The sequence below is a fragment of the Callorhinus ursinus genome, unplaced genomic scaffold, assembly GCF_003265705.2.
Source record: "Callorhinus ursinus isolate GAN/ISIS: 27379988/994484 unplaced genomic scaffold, GSC_fseal_2.0 scaffold17, whole genome shotgun sequence".
NCBI lineage: Eukaryota > Metazoa > Chordata > Mammalia > Carnivora > Otariidae > Callorhinus > Callorhinus ursinus.
In genome coordinates, this window is record NW_027397079.1 from 21,153,146 (window position 1) to 21,172,872 (window position 19,727).

A 19,727-nucleotide genomic window follows, 5' to 3' on the forward strand; every position below is an offset into this window, starting at 1 on the left:
GAAAAAAATTATCAGGTTATAAAACAAAGCATGGATCCTAGTAAGGAAAAAAATATATACATGTATTATAGTAAAAAGTCTGAATTAAAAATGCCGAAATATTAACCATGATGGGGATCTTTGGGTAGGGAGCTAATTTTTACTTCTATGTATTTCATAGAATATGTATTGTATTGCTAATATATATTTCTAAATTATCTCTAGTAAACATGTACACCTTACATGCAAAAGACCTATAAAAATTAAAAAAACCCAACATGGCCCTGTCTATAGAAATGTATAACTCAGGAGACAGGGAAATAACTGAAGAATAGGGAATATAATAGTATATGCAGCTTATCAGTCAATAAAATTAAATGTATTTAACTTTCAGAAGTTCAGAGTCATGTTTGCCACTTCTGTTGCACAATGATGTACAGAGATGTTACAGTCATTATCAATAACCTGACCTCAGGAGGTCACAGTTTTGCATCTTCTCTGAAGAACTTAGAGCTTTTTATCCTATAAAATAAACCCCTGAATATTTCTCATCCTTCCTATCTATAAAAGACAACCATCATTAAAATTATTGTATTTGAAAAATAGTAAATAAGACGAATTTTCTATGTTAAGTCTAAATGACTTGATGCTGATACGAGACACAGACATTTCTGGACTAGGAATAATCCAGTTTCACACTAAACCTCGTAGAGAAAGCTAGCTCCCTGAACATGATTCACATATCAATGTAAATGCAAGTCCTTGACTTCAAAAGCAGCTAGTTCAAAGAATGTAGAGAAAAATCCCACAGATATAGGAAAATAAGTGAAAGGTTCCTTGACGGTACAAATAAAAGTTTTGCACATCGGTGTCGTCCACACCACCCGACAGAGTGCCGAGCCAGGCACTTCACAAATACTTGCTGAAAAATTTGCAAATACACATGACATCTCCAATTTTGCCAATATTCTAGCTTCCAAAGTCAAAACCTAATACTTCTCTAAATCAAATGTGTGTCAATTTCTACCCCTACCTAGCCCTTAAAGAGCTGTATCTCAGATAACACAACTAGAAGGGAGAAAGTGATCTGCTTGAGGATGAATCAGGAAGTGAAAAGGTGAAGTTATAGAAAGACCAGAAGAGATGGGGACAGGGGAAGTGAAGGTGTTTACTAAATTCTGACCTTCCGGAACATTCAAGTGTTTTTACACAGAGGTGTGCAGAGATGAGGTAAGGAACCCTGCCAACTGAAAAGTGCTCAGAAATGAAGAACCACTAAATTTTAGTAATGATTTAGGATCACGTGAGAATGGGGACATGTCATCTACAACTTTAGGAAACAAGTGATAGGCAAAATGAGGCATCCCTGTTTGTCACTTAACTAAATGAAACACTCTTTTTTTTTTTAAAGATTTTATTTATTTGAGAGAGAGAGAGAGAGAGAGCACATGAGAAGGGGGAGGGTCAGAGGGAGAAGCAGAGTCCCTGCTGAGCAGGGAGCCCGATGTGGGACTCGATCCCGGGATTCCAGGATCATGACCTGAGCTGAAGGCAGTAGTTTAACCAACTGAGCCACCCAGGCGCCCTAAATGAAACACTCTTGATAAAGTACTTGATCAACCCCAGATTTTACGAATAAAAGATGCCAATTCTGCAGCTACTACATACTGAAGGGGAAAGAATCTGGAGGGAAGCAAGGAAAACTAAGAAGAAAGGTGAGTGGCAGCATTGTGGGGGAGCTTTTATTTATTTATTTTTTTAATTCTTTTTTTCTGGTAATATGGCCACAATATTGTTTGTGAAATTTCCAAAAAACAAAACAAAACAAAACAAAATGCACACAAAATCCGCCATAAAAATGAAAGGGAATAAGCCAGCCAACCAATACTACATACCTCTTTGAAATGTGAAAAATAGTGAAAATTTTATGAACAATTACCCAAAATCGATACATGAGTGACCTTCATCTTGTCAACAGAAAAATGAATTTGCTTCCTGTTTACATAGGAAGCAGAATGGTTTACAGAAATGTATAGCTTTAATCAGATGAGATCTGGTAGCTACTGCCTCTTTTGTATTAAAAATGGAAAGTATTCTATGTTCAGTTTTTCTCCATTGCCCTGAGGAAATACAACAAAGCTGCCATTTGTCAGGCATTCATTTGCTTTGAGTAACAGAAATGCATACGTCAGAAACTCTTCTCAGAACGAACAGGTTACACAATGTCCTTTGCAAACAGCCTCAACTACACACACCTATCTGATAAAATACTGATTGCAAAAGCTATGACACAAAACCAATTTTGCAGAAATATAATGGGATGAGAGAAAAGCAACGTAAAAACAACCTGGGTCCACTTAATGAATCATTATTAAAGAAACATATATTAAATCCTGGCAGGTATATCACGCAGCGTTTAGTCAATAAAGAAAAAAGAACCCTGTGCTTTTGTAAAATACGTTTTTGTGGAGACAGACTGATTTAGGAAGGTAGAATGGGCAACAAGGGAATGAGGGAACAAAAGATATTTGTGCTTACTATCAGTGATAGAATTTGATATTTACAAATATTTATAACTTTTCCTTTAAAATGTTTTAAAAAGATAGGCTCCTTATGGGAGATGGTTATGATAACTTTATCACACTTCTCCATGTTATTTTCATTGCTGACAAAAAAAATCCACTCATACATATCCTTTGACTCAGGTCTGTATCCACTGTCTTTGCCTGGGCTTTGGTGGGTTGTCTCATCAACAAATAATGATGCAGGGAGAATATGCAGGAATTTTGAAGGTAATTCCGTTGGTCTGGAGGGCACAGTTTTTCCAAGAGCAGACAATGATCCGCACCATCATATCCACTGTGAGCTCTTGCTATTGTGACCAAGGATTATTATTTCCTACAGAAATATATAGTAAAGGACAATCATCTAAGCTTTTGGAAAAGACTTTTGAAAGAAAGCTTTTTAAAGTTAAAATGCTATTAACCAAGGGAGGGTTAGGAGAGATCTTCGATATACCTTCTAGCAGAAAAATCTCTGAATGAATTTAATGAACTCGATGATACAGTTAGGTCTTCCTCAGCCCCTCCCTCGCCCCTAACCCTAAGTATAATTGTTTCAAGACACCTACCTCCCTGATGGAGCCCTGTTAATTCTTGCCAGAAAGCTAAATTACTTCCTCAGCAATTTGAAATCACCTCCTTCTCAAACTTCTCCAACCCAGGCTACAAACTTGACAGTAGAGAATTTTAGGTCAAGTAAATTCCTAGCTCTGAGAATATGACGATGCCCAAGAGCAGACTTCCCTTCAACTAACCACAGAAGTCTTTTAGAATCTGCTAAATACAGTTAAAAGTCAATCCTGGATTTTCACTCGTGTTCAAACGTTTGATGTAGTATTTAGTCTCATAGACATGAATCTTTCCTCTCCTCCCCTAAGTAAAGTGAAATCTCACACTTAATCCTCTGTATCAGTATCACAGGCCCTGACAATAAATCTTACAGGAAAAAACAGCTGCAGCAAGACAGTGGGGTGGGCTTTCCAACAAACCCTCAACAAATTAGCTGCTCAGAAACCTAACCAATTTTTCTTGCCTCATTTGAGTTGCTAGTTTCATGATGAGACAATCTGCACTTTCAGTCTCTGGACTGACAGGGGGAAAGGAATTAAATCTTATAAAGAACTGGGATCTCTGCCCCCTTGTGATTTTCTCTCTTCTGAACTAGAGCTTTGGGGTTTGCAATCTCCGAGCTCAGTATCAATTATATTTCTACAAGTTTAAAGCTCAAAAATGTATTTTCAAATTATATTGTAGGTGAAATTATTTAGTGAAAAGAAAAAGAGGAATACGGACATAATACCGTGAAATTATTGACTTTCATTCTTTTTATGGATGTTTAAGAGATTAATTTCTCAAAAAATATATTGAAAATATAATGCAGGATAAGAGATCATCGAAAATGGTTAACTGTTCACTTTGGTTAATAAAAACAAAAACAAACAACAACAAACCTTTGCATTCAAACATAAAACCTTTCTTTTTTTGAGAAACAAAAGTACTTTTTCATATACATTTCACTCATATTTGGTCCAAAGCTTATCTTTTCTCCAAATCAAATTTTCTGAACAATATCTTCTTCCAGAATTTTCTCCAGATAGGTGAACACAAATGTAGAAATAAGTAAAAATTAATCACCCAATTCAGGCCAATAATCAACGTAGAAATGACATTTATATTTTCTTCCCTTTTATATCAAGTCAGTACTATAAGGAAGTTAAACTGTTTCAAAATTTCTGATACAAAGTCCAGACAGAGACAAGCATCTTTCCTAAGGACATCCAACAAATAAATGAACAACTGATAGCGTTTGCAATGGTAGCTGGTACTTTACAATGTGGAACTCATTTATCTTTATTTAGCAAAGGCAGAAATCCAGGAATAAGGTATCCCGAGCTGTTTCACTGAGATAGACGCAGAGCAACTAAAAAAACATTAAGTTTTCCAGGGGCGCCTGGGTGGTTCAGTTGGTTAAACGTCTGCCTTCTGCTCAGGTTATGATCTCAGTGTCCTGGGATCAGCTTGGCATTGGGCTTCCTGCTCATCGGGGAGCCTGCTTCCCCCTCTTCCTACACCCTCCTCCCCCCATACTCACTCTCTTTCTCTCAAATAAATGAATACAATCTTTAAAAAAAACCTAAAACATTAAGTTTTCCAGCTTCAGTTTTTAGGGTTGGAAAAGAGGGGAAGTAAAAAAAAAAAAGAAAAGAAAAAAGAAACCAGAGCCCTCAGCACCTTGGTAACCAGAGTATCTGCCCAGTCAGCATCCCACTTCCACCGTCAAGGATCTTGGTGGCACGCTTTGGCACCAGGCAGACGCCCGTCCCCGTTAGGTATTAGCAATCTCTGGCTAATAAATCATGCTGAATGCCAGAGGGTACCACCTGTTCCCTCTCCCCTGGCAGCTAAGGAAGGAAGTTTGTCCTCTGCTGGGCCCCGTCATCTTCTACGTACCATTTCCAACATCAGGAGAGGTCCTTTCCAAAGCAATTTCACACCCATCACAAGTCTGTAAGTGCTACCCTAATAAAACTAACATTCATTCAGCATTTCCCGTGTGCCAGGTATTGATCTAAGTCCTTTTGGTTTGTTCCTTCAAGAATCTTCCCAGTATCCACATAAGATCAGGACTCTTGTGAATCTCATAGCATAGATGAGGAAACAGACTGAGAAAGGCTGGGCGATATTACAGTTAGCAGGTGGAACGAGGGATGGCCCAGCAGGTGCGACTCTGGAGCTTTCATTCACAGCCACTAACTAGGCTGTCCCACCGCCTTGCCAGGGAGCTGTCATGACCCATCTACCCACACCTCCTTTAAAGAAGGAAGAGGATCTGTTCCCACAGCACTGTCCATCTCGTGCCCCCCGCCCCAAACCACAGATAACCAGACCAGAGACAGGCCCCTGACTCAGGGTTAAATATCCAAAGGCCGGGTACGCTCAGTCAATCTTCTTGAAAACCTGAATATCACAACTAAAACGGTCAGATGGTCCAGTGCTCAGGCTGAAGTCGTGCCGACTGGGAGCCAGGCTGACACTATGTGGAAACCAAGTAGCTGAGAGCAGAAGCCAGATGGGAGCGAGTTAAGAGAGCAGAGAGGCCCGCCACCCCAGCAGGGAGACACAGAAGGGAACGCGCTGGTCAACTTCTCTCTTCCCCGAGGCCTTGCTGTTCCTTCCCGATGTTGGGTGTGTGAGAGTCCCCGGAGTCATTTCAACAAACTCGCTGTTCACATAAGCTATTTTGAGTGGTCTCTGTTCCTTGAAACCGGAAGCTACTAAAGAAAATTTAGGAGGTGTCAGTAGGTCCTACTCTATGGGGCTCTACTCCCAATTTCAACCCTTCAAGACTTCTGCTACTTCTTACCATTTCTGGTGAATTTCCTGATAATTCCACTTCTTTCCAAGAGCAGGTAATCTGATGGAATAACTTAATTTGTTCAGGTATTTTTCCAATAACGTACTCATTGAGTGGAACATGCATTAGGCCTATCCTTTATACCCACCTACCTGAAAGACACAGCTTTTTACAAGGTGGAAAAAAAATCTTGGTTCAATATGCCATAGAGCTTAGGGGCTTGAGGAGAAGCTAGAGGAAAATGGGGTAAGCAGAGGGGTCCCTAGGCCATGTAAGGAGCTTGAACTTTATCCTGAGGGCAGTGGGGGGATCACTGAAGGACTTTAGGCCAGATATACAACTTGACAACTATCGTTCTGATTGCATTATAGGGAAGGGATGAGAAAGATCAAGACAGACTAGAGTCAGGAAGAAAGGAAACCAGGCTCCTGAAATGATCAAGGCACAAGGGACTCTGACCTGCTCTAGAGTGAAGGCAGTGGGGTGAAGGGAAATGAATGATCTCTGAGCTGTTCAGGAGGTGAAGGATACAGAAGTTAGTGACTGTGGAATTTGGGCCCATGGCTTCTAGATGGTTTGTGTGTCCTTTACTTAAGGAATGAGAGAGAAAGGTTCTTTCTGACCACCCTGGTTTTAAGATCTGTATGGGACTGTCACATGGTCAACAAAGCTCAAGACAGAAGACAGAAGACAGGAGAATTACCAGCACAGAGAGGAAATTAAATGGACAATATCACCCAGTGACAGGTTGTATATGAGAAGGGAAGGGAACAAAACACCAAAGATCCACATATTTAGGGAATGGGAAGAAGAAAAAGAACCCATGGAGTTCTATGGGGCTGAGAAGCCAAGAGTGATAGAAGGAACCGGAAGTTCTGACCCAAAAGGGGAGAGAGCCTTTGAGGAAGGAAAAAGTGGTCAGTGGGGCCAGGCAGTGCTTGAAAAGAAGGAACAAAGTATGATCTGGGGATTTAGTGACAAGGAAGTCTTTGGGGACCCTGACAGAAGAAATTTATGTGGCTTTGTGAGGGGGTAAGCCAGGTGCATTGGCTGAGAAATGAGAGGTGGGGAAACAAAGAAAAGCTCAGATGGTTGTTCTCAAGCGAATGACATGAGGCGCCCAAGGAGTCAAAGGGAAACTTTGTATAAAGAAGGAATTTACTGTGTTTAGACCCTGAAGGGAAAGTGCCTGTAGAGAGAGACAGAGAGGTAGAACATAGAGAAGTGAGAATGGATCAAGAAGGTCCTTGAGATGTCGAAGACTGGGATCCAGAGCTGAGATGAAGAGTCAGGTAGACGGAGAAATGGCAACTCTGCCCTAAGAGTCAAGAAGGAGGACAGGGGAGGACAAGTTTGTAGGCTAGGGGGTAGACTGCTGAGCTCTCATTTTATTGAGAACTCCTAAAATTCTGATTTTATATGGCATATACAGTTGACCCTTGAACAAACACAGGTTTGAACTACACAGGCCCACTTATGCACACATTTTTTCAACAAATACAGTACAGCTTTATAAATGTATTTTCTCTTCCATAAGATTTTCTTCATAACATTTTCCTTTCCCTAGTTTACTTTAATGTAAGAATACTGTATAGAATAATTATAAAATACAAAATATGTGTTTATATTATCTGTAAGGCTTCTGGTCAACAGTGGGCTATTAATAGCTAAGTTTTGGGGGAGTCAAAGGATTTCTGGATTTCTGACTATGAGGAAGATTGGTGCCCCGACCCCCATGTTGGGGGCAACTGTAGTTTATAGATGACAATAAAAGGTAACAAACAATTAATGTCAGAATTATTTTAACAAAACTGCCTTTGGGTGGTTGTTTGTTTTGTTTTGATCATGGAAAACTTGTACTCCGCTTTAAACATGAAAAAAATAAATGCATATTAACTTTAAATATATGCTTCTAGAATATAGATTAAAACTTCCATGTCTGGCTCTTTGCATACCCAAAAACAGACACAGTAATAGGTGTCATGGTGACTTCGTGGAACAAGGCATTCTAAATAAATGAGCTTTCTAGCTAACTAACGTTTAAATCTCTAAAATCATTGACTAGTGTTGCTCCAAACTTGCCACAATTCAGTGATCCTCCTAAATGCTCCTGAATTCTATTGTGGCTACTGCTGGGCTAACATGTGCTGAAGCTGCTCATCTTCACAAGCAGCGATGCATTCAGTACTCCTTCTCAAGGAACTGTTTAAAAACAAATGAATACTATTACCTGAATTCTGATTTTACTCCACTATCCACACAAATTAGAGCCAGCTCAAGGATGTCAAAAAATCCAGATGAACTGGACAAACTCAGATTCCTACTAACTAAGAGCCATTGCTCAGGAAGGTTATTTTTACTTATTTCTAGATCAGTAGTTCAATTTCAGATTGAAGAATCTAGCAGTATGTTCATGGACTAGGAGGGGTGTTAAAAATACAAGAAAGCTCTTTTTGTCTGAAGAAGTACTTTAGAACACTTGGTGTTCTTACACTCGGATTTCCTCTAATCATTCTCTTTCCAAACAGAGTCAAAGCATCCCTCGCAAGCCACCCACCACCCTGCACCCTCCCCCAAAAGCTAACTTCAATTTAATTGTTAGAATTCAACCACTTTTGTTTCAATGCTAAGCAAAATTCCTTCCATCAAACTGTGGCAGAAAAGGAATTCAAGCAGAATTCAGATTCGTTTTTAGTTCAAGTTCACAAAATTTAGATGGATACTATGCTGAGTGTACCCATGGTTTATGGTTTTGCTGGAAAGTCACTTCTTGAAAATTGTCATTTTTGAAACTATATTTTCAACTTTGCAAAGCATGTGCTGATTTGATACTTCTTAAAATACAGAAACAGTGTGTCACCAGAGATTTGTATCATTAGCATCTTGGCAGATTGTTGAAATACTGCTATTGGCTGAGAGGGGTTTGGAAGTTCATGTTGGCTTCAGACAAATCTGAATAAAACATTTCTATTCTGTGCTCAGAGAAAGTAATTAAAACAGTGCCAGTTCATCACCATGATTCAGAACCTCAAAGATTTAAGTTTAGAAGATGAAAACTAAGAAGAATTTTTAAAACTAAAATAATTTGAAATACTGAGGTCTTTACCACTAAGGTCTGACATTCTTGTCATATTTATGTTCTACTTATTAATATGCCATAACTGCAAACAATTTCCCCAACTTAAGTTTTCACCAAACTTTTTCTTAACTCTTGTAATATTGCACAGACTAAATTCGACCTATCAATTGCTGAATGAACTTCAAATTTCTCTAAAAGTTTAAGTCTTACAATTCCAAAAAGGAAAAAGGAAATGGTTTAAATGCAATTTACATATATAAGTATACCACATCTTCTTTATCCATTCTTCAATTGATGGACACTTACAATGGAATACTACTCAGCCATAAAAAAGAATGAACTCTTGCCATTTGCAATAACATGGATGGAGCTAGAGAGTATTATGCTAAGCAAAATAAGTCAGTCAGAGAAAGACAAATACCATATGATTTCCCTCATAAATGGAATTTAAGAAAAAAAACAAATGAGCACGGGGAGAGAAAGAGAGAGAGAGAGAAACAAATCAAGAAACAGACACTTAACTATAGAGAACAAACTGATGGTTACCAGAGGGGAGGTGGGCGGGGATTGGTTAAATAGGTGATGGGGATTAAGGAGGACACTTGTTGTGATGAGTACTGGGTGTTGTACGGAAGTGTTGAATCACTATATTGTACACCCGAAACTGTATGCTAAGTGGAATTTAAATAAAACCTTAAAAAATAAATGCAATTTCTAAAGAAAATTCCAAGGGACCTGGGGATACAGGCAGAGGGAGAAAGACAAATACAACTGGCCATTACCATATAGTATGCTTGCGGGTAAGGGAAGTCCAAGGTCCTATGGGGACAGACAAGAGGGGGCGCCCTATTGGGACTTAGGCTGGGCTTGGGGACTTCTGGGCAGGAGCCATGACTAATCTGATTTCTTATCCATTCTTCCACTCTAGAAATCATTGCAAAAAAAAAAAAAAAAAAGAAAGAAAAAGAAAAAAGCTGAACACTGCTTAACTAGTCCTCAGAACAAAACAGCATCCATAATCTTTAAAAACTAATTTTGGAAATTCTGACAATTTTTATAATCAGCCATTTTTAAAAATCAATTACTTCAAAGTTTGACCTTTCCTTTACTTTATTTGAAAATTTCCTTTTTTGGAAGAGGACCCTGAATTTTGTATAAAGACTTAATAACTACTCAAATCTTTTCCTTAATAAATAGTAACAAATCCTTAAAATAATATTAATCTGCAAACTCTTAATCAGAAATTCCTGGAAACATCTATTTTGATTTTTAATTTCTAATAGCAATAGCTTAAGTTACTCTACAATTTAAAATTCAAATTATCTCATAATCTGCTAAAAACTCTACTTGGTAATGGCTGATCAATGAGAGTTCCCTAAACAAGTAAATTATTTAAATAATGTGTGAAGAGTGGCCTCCATAAGGAATATGACTTATAAAAACAAAAAGTATAGAGCATTAGAAGACCTGCCAATTAAGCAGAAATTTAAAAAATATGTACACATGTACGCACTACTCACAGAGTTTCTCAAACTTCTTTTTAAAAACACTCATTTTTCATCTTTTTGTTAGCCCCAATTAAAAACTATTATGTTTGCCTTTTCGCCTCTAAAAACCTCTAGAAGGGTTCTGTATTACAATGTGGCAACGGTCCACCTGGAATGTAACAAAAAGATAAATAAACTCCCTTCAGCCTCATACCCCTGCTGCTTTGTGAAGAGCTGTTCCATCTGACCTTCAGAGTTTGGCACCAGCATGCAGAGAAAGAAATATCACATGTGGCGCTGGGAATTCCAGCTCCGTCCAGGAAACCAGCACCATTACGTCCTAATCCTGACTTTACAGGATCATGCCTGCAAGAGGAAGCAACACTTTGAAACCATGCTGTGCAGAGATTTGAAAAGAATGATTTTGGTCAAAGAGACTTTAATGTCTATCACTTTAAAATACGTTTGGAAATGCTTATGAATATCAGTGTACTCCAAAATAACAGAGGATTATGAAATACTGGGAGCAAGCCGCACTTTAATCCTAGGGATCTATTTAGGTACTGTTGTATCTAATGTGCTTCCTGCCATCTCTCCAGCAACCCCCAACACCTGAGCCTGGGCTTCACAAGCACCCCATCTGCCCCGGGGTTCAGCCTGTGCTCTTCCTAGCCTATTTTGCTATTCTCCACATGAGCACTATAGTCCAGTTTGCCCACCGACGACCCCTTGCACCTTTGTCTTCTCGCCCACATACAGGTGACAGATTTATTGGCCCGTGTCACCCCCTTGTCCTCTATGGAGGGTTCATTCTCAGGCCCTCTGAGTCACTGCAGAGACAGCAGGAAGGTTCTTTCTTGCCTTCTCTGTCAGCTCCTGAGTTTCCTTTTGACTCAAAGAGGTAACACACACACACCACACGCTTAGAGAAATTAAAGCCAAGAAGCTGATGTATCTAATGAAGGGCAGGCAGGAGAACACTACAGCCTAGAGCAGGTCCACTGGCACGAAGAAGGGATGGTGTGGAGAAGAGCTGATGTCCTTCAAGAGACACAAGGGAAAGTTGAAATTCCGTTTAGGTATACTGTTGGCAGCTGGTCAGTGTCTCTGGTAAGTGTTTCTTTGAATATGACCACCCCCCCCCCAGCAATGGGACTGGGTCCTATGACACTTGGATGGTGCTATTAACTTTCACTTATACTAGGCACCCTCCCGCTCCCTCCTCCCCCAGTGAAGGTAAAACTGCTTGTTGGGTGTAAAAAAGATTGCACTCATTTACATACCATCATTTCTAAATAGGATTTCTTTGGCTTAACATGAATGACTGGCAATCAATCTCTAGGAACCAAACGGATAGAACAAGCCGAGTCAGGACAACTGAGAGAACATCAGGAAAAGGAAAGAGGTAGTTGAACCAAAGATGTGAGGTGAAGGACACCTCCTGTGATCGCTGCAGAGTGTCAGGGAAGACAAATGCATCTAAGTAATTCTGCAAAGATTTTTTTTTAAGGTTTTATTGATTTATTTGAGAGAGAGCAAGAGAGAGCAAGAGCGGGGGGGGGGACGGGGGTGCAGAGGGAGAGGGAGAAGCAGACTCCCCACTGAGCAGGCAGCCCAATGTGGGGCTCCACCCCGGGACCCCCGGATCATGACCTGAGCCGAAGGCAGACGCTTAACCAACTGAGCCACCCAGGCGCCCCAAAGGTGTTTTTTTTAAATTGAGATTTAATTGACCTATCACATGGTATTACAAAGATTTTTTTAAAGAATTCAGTTGTTTAATAATCCCCAGTGACATTTAATCTTAAAGCCTTTTTAATGCTCTTAAATTTTAATTATAAAGTATGGTAAATGTATTTTAGAAACCTTAACATCACATTTGAAATCCTAATGGATATTTCTCCCAGGAGACCTTGGAGGAAATCATTCCGCACCTCACCTTCAGTGCAGGGCCCCTTTCATTCCTGCCGGAGGGCGAGGCGCAGAAAGGCCTTGTTCTCCCGGTATCCGGTTCTCTCCTGAGTAGCTCCCCCTGCTAGGAGATCTCTTTCATGGAGCCCTCCCGTAACTCCGGCCCACGGGTCTTATTCTGCCCCAAGAACCACCACAGAAAAGTCTTCTCACTCAATTCCAAATGGCTACCATCCCAAGACTTCTCTCCTCTCAGGGAAATACGTGAATTCAAAGTACAACTACTACACTTTTGAAAAACACGGACTTAAAAAATGACACTCCAAACAAGACGGAAGCATTCCAGATGTGGTCAAACAGGTACAGTCTCATTTGCTTATTATCTTCTTCCATCCTATAAACTTTTATTAATTCTTTGTTTTGTTTTGTTTTTTATAGCCACCCCATGCCACCTCAACACTGTGTCCAAAGCTCTGCTGGATCTGGCTCCTCACTATCTCCTAGCTCATCTTCTGCCTTTCCTTCATACCCTTGAACTACACTGGGTTTCCTTTTAACTTTCTCAGAGCTCCAAGCCTCTTCCTGCCGCCAGGCTTTTGGCACAGGTGTTTCTTCTTCCTGGAAGGTGACTCCTTCTCTTTGCCTGGGCAGCTCCCAATCATCCTTGATGCCCTCCCCCAAGCTAACTGCGGTCACCCTATTACTCGTTTTCATGGCACTGTATTTTTATGGTACTTTTTCTTTACCATAATTATAGTCAACCACTTAGATGAGTAGCTTTTAATCCTTGTTATGGGTTGAACAGTGCTCCCCCAAAAGATATGCTGAAGTCCTAAACCCTGGTACCTTATTTGGTGACCTTATTTGGAAACAGGGTCTTTGCAGGTGTTACCAAGTGAAGATGAGGTCAATAGGGTGAGCCCTAATCCAATATGATTGGTGTGCTTATAAGAAGAGGGCAATGCCATGTGGATGACACACACGGGGAGAATGTCATGTGATGACAGAGGCAGACATCACAGTGATGCCAGCTGAGGAGCACCAAAGATTCATGGCCACCACCGGAAGCTAGAGCACTAAGGAGGGAATCTTCCCTGCAGGTTTCAGAAGGAGCATGGCCCTCCTGCCACCTTGGTTTTAGACTCCTAGTTTCTAGAACTCTTGAGACAATAAATTTCTGTTAAGTTAAGTTGCCTAGTATGTGGTACTTTTTTATGGCAGCTGGGAAACTAATATGTTCCTTTAGACTGGAAGCTTCTTGAAAGAAAGGTCTCTATTTTGTTCCCTTGGTGTATTCCCCGTGTACTTAGTGATACGGATAGGAGCACAATAAATATTTGTTCAGTGAACGAATGAACCAGACTTGGTTTGTAGTCAACTAAAACCCTAGGTTTCTCTTCTCAAAGATATCAAAGATGGGTCATTTAGAGTCCATTTTGTTTCACTGATAACTTTAAAACCCAAATTCAGAATTCTAAGTTTTAAATTATTTGGGATTATGTTGTATTACAAATCCATCAATGAACATACTAAGCACCCTACCTATCTTCATATCTGCAAATTTAATAAGCATGTCTTCTATCTTAATCCAATGATAAATGATTAAAACTGTTAAACCTGACAGGGCCAAGGGCAGAGTACCATGGCATGCCACCAAGAACATCCAAACTGGTATCGACCCATTAATCAACACTATGGGTATATCATGCAACCAACTAGAAATCCACATTTCTCTCCAGCTCATCCAAAGGTTATCACAACACATAATGGGAAATGCTTTCGGAAATCCTAATGCATTATGTTTAATCTTCCCAAATCCACCAGCCTAATAACCATGTAAAAACAGAGCATGGAGTTTATAAGGCATAACTTGTCTTTGGTGAATTCATGCCTTTTGGAAATCAGTCACTTTCCACCTGCAAACCACAAACTGCTAAAGAGTTTGCTGGGGAACTGTGTCCAGCACCCTCATCTGTGGTTTCCAGGATCTACACTGGCATCTGTTTTGAAAGTAAGGGTAACGGCTTCTTTCCTTTCTTCTGCCCCCTTTCTTGTCCTTCAGGGCACCTTCAAATAAAGACAGTCATTCCACACTCATATCTACCAATGATTTTAATATCATGTGGTATAGTTCATCCAGGCCTACAATTGAGAACTAGCTGAAAGCAGCTGGGATCTCTCTCACCAATTTGGTTTATGGGCTCCCTTTCAGTTATTTGTTCTATCTTTCTATTTAGATAACCACCTTTCTGGGAAAGAAAAAAGGAAAATAGGGATAGCTGGTCATTTAGGGAATGTTCTAAGGTAACAAGCAAATGATTTCCTTGTCACCAAAAGACAAACATTTTATGAATATTACCAAAAAGTGTAGTTTGTACAAATTCTTTGAACCTTCTAAACTCTCACTCCTCGCCCTCTCTATTTGGTTTATCTTATGCCAACAAAGACCAGGTTTGTTTAAGAATCTTTCACTGGAAGCTTTCAACAAATCCTGCTTGCGGGAATGTCCTTGTTTGCAAGCAACAAAACAAAGTTTCATCATCTATGGCTCTAGCACCATCGCGTTGTTTAATGTACTCTGAGCATGAGCTCACATGCACGCAATCATCACCAGTGAAGCACACAGAATCCTACTGTGATAATCTGAAGGTAAACAGCTCATTGTCAGATTTAAACCCAGGCAAACAAATCCTTCCAGATTATCACTTATGCCTTCCTCAGGTCTTGCCAGTCCTACTGCTTATGCATCCAAACCCCTATCTGTGTAAAGTCCTTCAAATAGGACATTTTTCTGTTGGGTGTAAAGATGATTTATTGAGGAGTAAGAAAAAAAATGCAATACTAATAATTATAACTATGATTGTTGGCTACTTTTTTGCTTCATACTCTAGAGCTTATTTTTTTTTTCCCTTAAGACTTCTAAACACTTCCTTTTTCTTTAAATACTCATACCCAAAATATCCTTTCTAATGGGGCATACAAAGAGCTTAGCACATCTAAGATACTCAATGAAGATATTTTTCAACTTAAAAAGTCAAGGCAACCTCCTTGGTGGGCTGAAAGGCTAACTTTAACACAAATATAGCAAAAATACAGGGAAATATGTGGAAAATGGCTCCATGTTAGATTACAACTTCATCTAGACACAGTGATAGAGAGTCTAGCTCTGAAACATTCTTGATTCTTGCCCCAATCAATTATTTTTGGTAATTTCTCCACTTCCAATAGTTAAAGTGCTATCACTACATAGCAAGTAAGTGAAGAGAAACTGGTCACCTATGCCAAGAACTTGTTCCTAAGAGCATATTGTGACTCTGTATTTTCCCTTAACACAAACAGCATAGAAAAAAAATGTGAAAGTTACAACTATGTGCATAAATGCATACACATTTCAGCCAATTATTTTATTTATTCTGGAGGTTGAGAGTGAAGGGGGAAGGGGTGTGCAAATTTCTTTTTCTCATCCCTTTGCAATGGTAATAACAACAAAACAGCCATTATTGCCATCCTTCCAGGCATCCAACAGAAATTTAAGAGGGTCCTCATGCAAAGTTAAACACCTCTAGAAAATTCAAAGAGAATCAGGTGTAGTTATATTACCATCCACACTCATTTGACCCTATAGTTAAGCAGATTCCTAAAAGCAACCCAGTATAGGAAAAGCTGTAGAGGACTTTAGAGGCAGGCAAGTGGGTGTTTAACTCTCAGTCCTTATCTTCTCCCTGGTAAAATGAAGATATGATTCTCATAAGGTAGTTCTGAGGGTCAAATGAAATTAAGACATGTGAAGTCCTTACTACAGAGCAGGTACTCAAGGGAAGGTAGTAGCTGTTGTTAATTTATTTATTATAATACAAACCAAGGACAGGTGTTTGACATTCACATCTTGGAACGCCCAATATAATCCATTTATAAAAGCCACTAATTTTTATTTCAAAAGATTTGTAGATAGATATTGAGATTTAGAATGAAACAGACTGCTAGTCTAGTACTCAAGTTTTCAAGGAGAAAACTAAGTCCAGGGATAGACAGCTAACGGGACTGGCTCAGAATGCGGGTCTCCCCATTCTACCCAAGTAGCGTTAAGTGCAAAACATGAGAAAAAATGTAGAACACATATAAAACACAAATTAAAATGACCTGAGACATATCTAAAAGATCAAGAATTATACTAAATATGACTGACACATTTTCTAGTTAAAAGTCAAGAGTATAGATTGAATTTTTTAAAAATTATAGTTCTATGTGTTATTACAGAGAAATATCAAATCAAAAGAACCTGGAAATGCTGGAAGTACAGAAAAAACAACCAGGCAAATGCGAGTACTAAATGAACGGAAACAGAAAAAATGAGTAAATAAGTACTAATAAGAAACAAAGCCCAAGGTAGATATATTAACATAAGCTACAATAGGCATTACAGACAAAAACCTTATTAGGGCCATTACATAATGTAAATAGATTAAACTTGTTGGGAAATTATAACATCAAAATACATGAAGCAAAAATTGAGAGAACTATAGAAAGAAACTGACAAATGCATGTCCATAGTGGGAGATTTCAACTTCCCTCCATCAATTGTTGATGTTAAAGAAAAAAATTATCAATGCCGCAGGTGATTTAAAGGTCACAATTGGTTGGATTTAGTTCACTTACAATCAGTAACTAGAAAATGCTATATGTCAGTCTAGTGGAGATGAAGCAATGAACAAAACACGGTCCTTACCCTCATGGAAATCACATACCAGATGAGGAGACAATAAACATTATGGAAATAAATGCAGAGCACAGATATGCACAGAACCCTGCATCTAGCAATTAGACAATCCATACTCTGAAAGCCCATGAGAAACATACACAAAAACTGATATAACTTTAGACCATTTAAAGTAAATCTCAACAAATTTCAAAGGAAACCAAATCTTACAAATCTGACCACAATGCAGGGTGGTCAGTTAGATCAATCACAAATCCATTTTAAAACCCAAAGTTTTGGAAATCTATGAATATACTGAAGAAATTCAGAGTAACTTGATAGCTTTCATAGAGCTGCACGTTTAGAAAAGTCTTCCAAACACTACATCAAAAACTAATGATGTAATGTATGATGATTAACATAATAAAAAATAAATAAGTAAAAAAATAAAAGAAAAAGAAAAAAAAGAAAAGTCTTCCAAGTTTTAAATGTCCCACTTGTATGAAAAGAACTACATATAAGCTACTCTAGTAGAGTTGGGCTGAATTTTTTAATATGTTTATCCCAGAACCTACCAGTTCCTTCCAATGTTTTTTTTAAACACTGTTCACCATTTAAAAATGATGAAAATTTAAACCTCTTTTGCATATCTTCATTTCAACTTCATTACCACATTCTCTGTATTCATTAGGATTTAGGTTCAGCTACCAGTGACAGAAAACCCCAAATAACAGTGGTTTACACCAGGGGCTTATTTCACTGACATATAAAGTCTAGAGGCCATATGACCAAGCTCCACTGGATCAAGGGCACATCAAGACATCTTCTAGCTTGTTCTCCTACCATCCTCACTATACAGCATTCACTTCATAGTCTAAAGAAGATCTTCACACTTCAGCCCCATTCTTGCCTTCCAATCAGTGAGAAATAGGAAGCAGGAAGGTGTCTCAGTTTGGGCTGCTAAAACAAAAATACCATAGACATAAACAACAAACACTTATTTCCCACAGTCTGGAGACTTGGAAGTACAAGATCAAGGCACCAGCAGACTCAGTGTCTGGTGAGAGCCCGCTTCCTAGTTCATAAATGGCCTTCTTGCCGTGTCTTCATGTGGCACAAGGGACAATGGAGCTCTCAGGGGTCTCTTTTATAAGGACACTAATCTCATTTATGAGGGACCCACCCTCATGACCTAATCACCTCCCAAAGACCCCACTTCCCAATGCCATCACTCTGGGGGTTAGGTTTTCAAAATATGAATTAAAGGGGATACATTCAATCTATAACAGAAGGGATGAAGAGAAGACCCCCTTTCTTTAATGTAGGCTCCACACCCAATGTGGAGCCCCAACATGGGGTTCAGACTCACAACCCTGAGATCAAGACCTGAGCCAAAATCAAGAGTCAGACGCTTCACTGATTGAGCCACTCAGGGGCCCCAACTCACTCTTCTTTTAAAAGATACTTTGCAAAAGTCACAAAAGACACTTTTCTTTACTTGATATTAGCTAGGATTAATCCAATGCGTCAAGGGAGGCTAAGAACATAGTCTCTATTTTGGGTGTTCATATATATATATATATATCTCCAAGTGAAAACTGGGAAGATGTGGAGAAAAACAGCACTCTATTAGGTCATCTGAGAAAATGTGATAAAATATAGTTAAGAATTCTGTCCAGTCTCTCTTCTGAGTGGTTTCCCAGGTGGTACAAATGAGTGTGTGGCACGCGCAGGCCCCTGTACGCATACTCAGCCTTGCTTCGCTGGGTCCAGTAGGGTTTTCAGTCTCTAGGGCCTCAAGTATAGTCTGGATCATTCTTGTCCTCTTGACTAGAAGAGGTTACGTTGCTGAAGCCACCTGCCTTTAAAGCACAGCCTGATATTCTGTAGCTTCCGCTAAGAGAACTTCAGTTAAAAGAAATTCCAGATACAATTTCCTGGGCACAGACCACTGGGTCCTATCTCCCTAAGAAGGAAGCTGCTTGACAGAAAACTTTAAAGTGGGAAATGAAAGCATGAAGCAACTTGCCTTCACATTTGGGTTTGATTTCTTCATTTTACAACCGGCTGCAGGCTAACAATGTATCATTCTGGGCATGGACACAAGAAAGGAGTTGGGCTTTCTTCAAGGCTTTGCTTTGGGTTTTCCTCCTTAGCCAAGCATATCCTGGCACCCATGCTAATGAGGGACTTGCTGCCAGAAAGCCAAAAACAGGCCACAGCCCAGCACCACTTCTTCCAGGGAAGAGCCCGTCTCTGGGGCTCCTGGCACCACCTCTGGGCTGGGTCCTGCCATGGCTGTCCACACAGCCAGGTCTGGCCCAGAAGCAGGAGTCCCAAGGCCCTTAAGAGATGGCAATCTGCTAAGGATAAGACAGCAGAATTCTCCCACTGTCATTCCTTAGCCAAGAAGTTCACACACACTAACAGGACAGAAACAGTGTGCCTAGAATTAACTATCAAGGACCTATCAGAACACTGCCAAGTGAACCTGATGTAAATTCTTCCAGTTCTACACTGTCCCCTCCCCCCCACCCCAGCCACAAAGAACAAACACAGGCCATGTACAGGCACTTTTGTGTGTGTGTGTGTGTGTGTGTGTGCGCGCACGCGCATGGGAAAAACACATCTAGAAGTATACCAAACATTGCCTAAATTC

General features: G+C 39.6%; 1 protein-coding gene across 3 annotated transcripts in view; it reads right to left on the minus strand.

Annotated features, from left to right (window-relative positions):
- SLC7A2 (solute carrier family 7 member 2) overlaps window positions 1–19,727 on the minus strand; it is a 66,725-nt gene that overhangs the window by 25,239 nt on the left and 21,759 nt on the right. The gene's annotated exons all lie outside the window — the stretch shown is intronic.